The sequence below is a fragment of the Alligator mississippiensis genome, chromosome 8 (assembly GCF_030867095.1).
Source record: "Alligator mississippiensis isolate rAllMis1 chromosome 8, rAllMis1, whole genome shotgun sequence".
NCBI classification, from domain to species: Eukaryota; Metazoa; Chordata; order Crocodylia; family Alligatoridae; genus Alligator; species Alligator mississippiensis.
The window spans coordinates 21,678,894-21,684,893 of NC_081831.1; the positions used below are offsets into that span (position 1 = coordinate 21,678,894).

The 6,000-nt window shown below is 51.8% G+C and overlaps 1 protein-coding gene across 4 annotated transcripts in view; it reads right to left on the bottom strand.

Moving 5' to 3' along the window:
- NDEL1 (nudE neurodevelopment protein 1 like 1) overlaps positions 1–5,580 on the bottom strand; it is a 62,017-nt gene extending 56,437 nt beyond the window's left edge. For 2 of the 4 annotated variants that reach the window (XR_002089770.2, XM_006277039.4), the window contains exon 1: positions 5,443–5,579. The gene's annotated coding sequence lies outside the window, so the exon portion shown is untranslated. Of the gene's footprint in view, positions 1–5,442 lie in introns of all 4 variants that reach the window. The other 2 variants (XR_002089771.2, XM_019485709.2) reach the window with 2 other exon arrangements.
- Between the last annotated feature and the right edge of the window lie 420 nt (positions 5,581–6,000).

The following is a 6,000-nucleotide window of genomic DNA, read 5'->3' on the forward strand; positions in this document are numbered from 1 at the left end:
CATTTCCCCACTCATTCTTACAGAATCAAATCAGCCTTTAACTCCAGAGTTTTTAGTAGAGGCTCACTGACTCAACATACTATTTAAATTATTTTAATAAATTATACTAATTATATACCTTAGCCTATATGCTGTATTGAATTCAAGTTTCATTTTAAAGCTGGTTTATTTTTAAAAAGGAAAGCTAAATTATAATTAAGATAAAAATATTAAAAGTCCAACTAAAAAAAACCTGATTTTGTTTTTTAAATCATGAATTTTTATCTACCCTGGAGTCTTGCCCCTCCACTCAGGATTAGACCAAATGCCACGTTTGGGATCAGAAAGAAATTTTGCCCTACAGCCAAACAGCATAGGCTACAAGGGGGAGGGGGCAGATTGCAGTGGTTGCCTTTCTCTGTAGCCCTTTTCTTTGCAACTCTCAAGTGTATTTTAACAGCCACTTCCTATGCTTGCAGCAGAGTCACATTGGCAGCCCCCAACCTCCTGCTTTACCTATGCTAAGTTAGGGTGGTCTTGATGTTGTGGGGCAATGTGGCTGGTAGTTGTGCGACAGGGTAGTTTGCATAGTTGTAAGAAAAGGTTAGACAAAAGCTTGTGTAGGACACTCTAGATAAGAGTGATCCTGCCTAAGCAGGGAGGAAACTAAATGACCTCTTGAGCTCCCTTAGAGCACTATTACTCCATGAGTCTATCTTTTAAAAGGTCACATACTTGTATTTTGTAAATATTAGCTATTTTTTACTTCAAGCTGTTTGCACAGTCACCCTTTTCTGCAGCAACTAACATTTCAGGATACAGGAGATACAGGACCTCCACTTAACCCAGGAGGTGCACAGTCCCACCAAAGGAAATGCCCTGTTGGACCTGGCCACAGGCGATGATCTGGTAAGGGGGCTCCAGGTCCTTGACCACCTGGGTGATAGCGATCATCGCTTGCTGGAATTCATCATCCAGCTCAGGGTGACAAGGGCCTGCAGCAAGGCGGTAGCCCTAGACTTCAGGAGGGCCAACTTCAACGAGTTGAGGAGATTGGTGGGAGAGGCGCTGGAGTTCTCGAGGGCAGGGGAACTCAGTGCCCAAGATGAGTGGTCATTCCTTAAGGAGACGATACTCAGGGCCCAAGGGATGAAGATCCCAACAAGAAGCAAGGGGGGCAAGAGTGCCCAAAAGCCTCCCTGGCTCACCAAGGACGCCCGGGAATGTCTGGTTGCCAAAAAGGCGGTGTATACCCGGTGGAAGGGGGGGCTATCTCCAAAGAAGAGTATACCTCCACTGCTGGAGCCTGTAGAGGGGCTGTTAGGAAAGCTAAGGCGGACATAGAGCTAGGACTAGCGTCCAAGATCAAAGATAATAAAAAGTCCTTTTTTAAATATATAGGGAGGATGAAGAAGGCACCGGGAAATGTGGGGCCCCTGCAAGATACGCTGGGCAATCTGGTGGTTGCACCAGAGGAGAAGGCAGACTTCTTTAACAAAGTCTTCACCTCCGTTTTCTTGTGCAGGGACCGGGACTCCCCCACCGTGATTCAAGACGGACTCAAGGGGAACGCCTCAAGACCTAAGGTTTAGGAGGACCGGGTTAGAGTGCTTCTGGAGGGGCTGGACATGTTCAAATCAGCAGGTCCAGATGCTCTCCACCCCAGGGTGTTGAGGGAGCTAGCAGGGGTTATTGCAGGGCCCTTGGCACGGCTTTACGAGCGCTCGTGGTGCTCAGGCCAGGTGCCAGATGATTAGAAGATAGCCAACATGGTCCCCATCTTTAAAAAAGGGAGGAGGGAGGACCTGGGCAACTATAGGCCCGTCAGTCTTACCTCAATCCTGGGGAAACTCTTTGAGAAGATCATCAAAGAGCACATCTGTGATGGGCCAGCATCGGGGATGATGCTCAAGGGCAACCAGCACAGTTTCATTAGGGGCAGGTCATGTCAGACCAACCTGATTGCCTTTTACGATCAGGTCACAAAAGCACTGGATGCAAGTGTCGCCGTGGATGTAGTCTTTCTGGACTTCAGCAAGGCCTTTGACACTGTCAACAACCCCATCCTCATTAAAAAACTAGGTGACTGTGGCATTGATGCCTACACAGTCAGATGGATTGCAAATTGGCTGAAGGGTCGTACTCAGAGGGTGGTGATGGATGGGTCATATTCGACCTGGGGGAAAGTGGGCAGCAGAGTCCTTCAGGGCTCGGTCCTTGGGCCCACACTGTTCAATTTCTTTATCAGCGATTTGGACGACAGAGTGAAAAGCAACCTGTTCAAATTTGCTGATGATACCAAAATTTGGGGTGAGGTGGGCACACTAGTAGGGAAGGAAAGACTGCAGAAAGACCTGGATAGGTTGCAGGGGTGGGCTAACAAAAACAGGATGCGTTTCAATACTGACAAGTGCAGGGTGCTGCACTTGGGCAGTAGTAACCAGCAGCACACTTATAAGATGGGAAAGTCCCTCCTTAAGAAAACGGAGGCAGAAAGGGATCTTGGAGTCATCATTGACTCCAAGATGAACATGGGCCGACAATGCGAGGTCACGGTCAGCAGGGCTAACCGGACCTTATCGTGCATCCACAGGTGCATCTCAAGTAGGTCCAAGGAGGTGATCCTCCCCCTCTACGCGACACTGGTCAGGCCGCAGCTGGAGTACTGTGTCCAGTTCTGGGCACCCCACTTCAAGAGGGATGTGGACAACATTGAGAAGGTCCAAAGGAGGGCCACCCGCATGATCCGGGGACAGCAGGGCAGACCCTACAATGAGAGGCTACAGGACCTGAACCTGTTCAGCCTTCACAAGAGAAGGTTGAAGTGGGGCCTGGTGACCATTTATAAACTCACTAGGGGGGACCAGAAGGGTTTGGGGGAGACCTTGTTTCCCCTAGTGCCCCCCGGGATAACAAGGAATAACGGCCACAAGTTGTTGGAGAGTAGGTTTAGGTTAGACATCCGTAAGAACTACTTCACAGTTAGGGCAGCTAGGATCTGGAGCCAACTTCCAAGGGAAGTGGTGCTGGCTCCTACCCTGGGGGTCTTTAAGAAGCGGCTTGATGCCTACCTGACTGGGGTCAACTGAGCCCAGTTTTCCTCCTGCCCAGGCAGGGGGTCGGACCTGAAGATCTACAAGGTCCCTTCCGACCCGACTTCTATGATTTCCTGCTTAAAATCACAATCTTTTTCTCAAGATGCTCACACTCCATTTACTGTCAGATAAACTTGATTAGATAGATAAAACTTTCATTTTAGACAAGCTGGACCATCCCATAGTTTTCAATACTAATGTAAACTAAACCATTAAGAGCAAACATTTCATAGATGTCAAGCCTGTAAACGTCACACTTACAAAATGTGAATTCTGTATTTTTATTAAACAAGATCAAGTTCTTAACAGTTTGTGACCATTAGATTGCGTTGAATTAAAAGATCCAAAAAAAAAAACAAAACCCTGCAATTACAGCTGTAGGAAATTAATCCTATAATATATAAAACATTCTGCTCGGAGATATTTCAATGCATTTAAAACTAGGGGTGCACCGATAAAGATTTTCTTGGCCAATACTGGATAGCCAATTATTAACCAGCCATATCAGCCAATACCAATCCAATAACAGATACTAAATGTGGACTGGGTCATGCTGGACCAGGCAGCTCAACTCTACCCGTCCCTCCCTGTCCCAGTCATATCTGCAGCATTCGGCACCTTTTACAGCACCTGTCCTGGCCCCAGCCCACAGTCCACACCGCACCATACCAGCACCCAGGACACTGCAGTAGCTGCTCCACTCCAGCCCAGCCCAGCCCAGCCCACCAGTGAGGGGATATGGGTGTATCCAGAGAAGGAAACCCAGGCATCCAGAGGCATAATTATCAAAGAACATTATTGGCTACAACAGCCAAAAAAAGCTGATAGCCAATAATGTAAACTTCCCTTTTATAAGTGTCAATCCAATTAAAGATGTCTCACTCAGGGAGCAGATATCAATGTGCAACGAAGAAAACAGTCTGCTTCAAAGACATGAAGGAAAGGGCAGAAACTGTAATAGCAACATAGTAGCAACTCCTGATTAAGAAACTTTGTCAACAGACAGGCTGCAATAGTCCTGCTTCAAAGGATGTGGCTGGAACACAGCAATGTGAGTAGGTGGGGAGAAGACTGAAGATGGTTTATCAAAAGAATTTCAAAGTGCTGACTGATCTCTCCCTAATGGATCTGTTATACCTTCTCCTTTAAAATCTCTGCAGCAAGGACTATGAGTTCATTTGTAAGATCTACATTTATGACACTAACAGAACCATCGTATACCCTTTTAGTAAATACTCTTTTGATGCGTGTGCTAAACTCCTAAATCTGCTCTTTCCTCTGATGGAACAAAAATATTATTTTTAATAATTTGCTGAAAATGCATTTGACATCATGAATATATTTATGTATCCTAGCAACCATCTGACAGCAAACATTTTGCAGGCCCCTCCCTTTCCCTAAACACAGAAGATTAAGGACAGACAGATTCCATGGCAAACCCAGCAACACGTTTCATAAACTCAAGTTTAAAAGAGGAAAGAAAAGGAAAAGCAATGCCATGACTCAGAAACACTTCACCAGCCATAAATGTCAAACATGCTAGAAAAGTCTAGTCACACTGGATAGAGTTTGGGTTTTTTTTAACTGCTGTGCTATGTGAAAAGGATGAGTTACGTTCATTATTGCATCAGTCAGTCGCGGTGGAGCAGCACGAGGACGGGGCTTGCCCACTGTTGCCTGGATGCTTGACCACAGCCTGTCTGCGCCCGTGCGCCTGCCACGGCAGCACCACGCCGGCTGTGAGTCAAACACATGTGACGAGACTGCAAAGGCCAGCGTCCTATATCACCCCCAGGGTTTCAGGTCCGAAGGACAGAGCTGATTTTCCGGGTGCCCAGCCCAACGCAGGGTCTGGGCCTGTCTTTTTACCAGGCAACCTCGCTACCTGGGTACAGCCCCGTCGCTCTCTGGCAGAAGCTACGACCCGAGGCACCGAAGGCCTCCTTCTCTGCCCCCTGTCTAGAGGGGCGGCGGGCCCGGGGCGCGCTGCGGGTCTCGGGGACGGTGGCGGGGCAACGCAGGGCACGAGGCGGGGAGGCCCCGGCGGGGCGCCCCCCCCTCCCCCGGGGGGAGCACAGCCCCGCCGGGAAAGCAGAAAGGGCGGGGCCGACCCGGGCACCGGGGACTGACAGCGCCTCGCCCAATCCGCGCCCGCGCAGGCTCCGCTCCCCGCCAATGAGCAGAGGAGGCGGGCCCTGCCCCGTTGTCACTTCACATCCAATCCGCAGCGGGCTAAGGAGCGGGCCCCGCGCCCCCCCCAGCCCCTCCGCCCCGACCCCCGCCCCGACCCCCGCCGGTGCCCCCTTGGCCGCCGCCCCCCGCGCTCGGGCGCCGCCACCCACAGCTGTCCCAGCCAGCCGCCGCTCACCTCTGTCACAACAGCACCATCGCCCCGACCGCTCCCGGCTCCGAGCCCTGCCTCATCCGGGGACTGCGGAGGGCGGGGCCGCGCCGTGACGACAAGCCGCGGGGCGGGGCCTCCGCCGTGACGTCACAGGGACGGGGCCGGGCCAGGCGGGAGGAGCCATGGGGCGGAGCCCTCGCCTTGGCAGCGGGTCGTTGTGCTGCTGCTCGCTGCACGCCTAGGCCCGCCGGCTGCCCGGCTCCTTCGCCGCAGCTGCTGTACGAGTCACTTCGGGCAGGAGGGGTCGGGTTGGGACGAGGCTGTCTTGGCTCTCTCCTAGGGCACCCTCCGGAAAGGCAGGCAGCCCCGCCCCGAGAAGGGCTGCGCAGGCGCCTTGGCGCTGCCTCGGGTTCCTTGTGGCGTGGGGCGGGGGGAGCGAGCCAGCCCCTGCGCGCGTCTGGGTCCGGGGCGGCCGTCTGCCAGAGGCGCTCCCGGGAGCACTGCTCAGGACCCGCCGAGGGGTTGGGGTTAAAGCCCTCTTTATGGAAATGGGTGGCTCCTCCCTAGCTTGCTCCTGCAGCC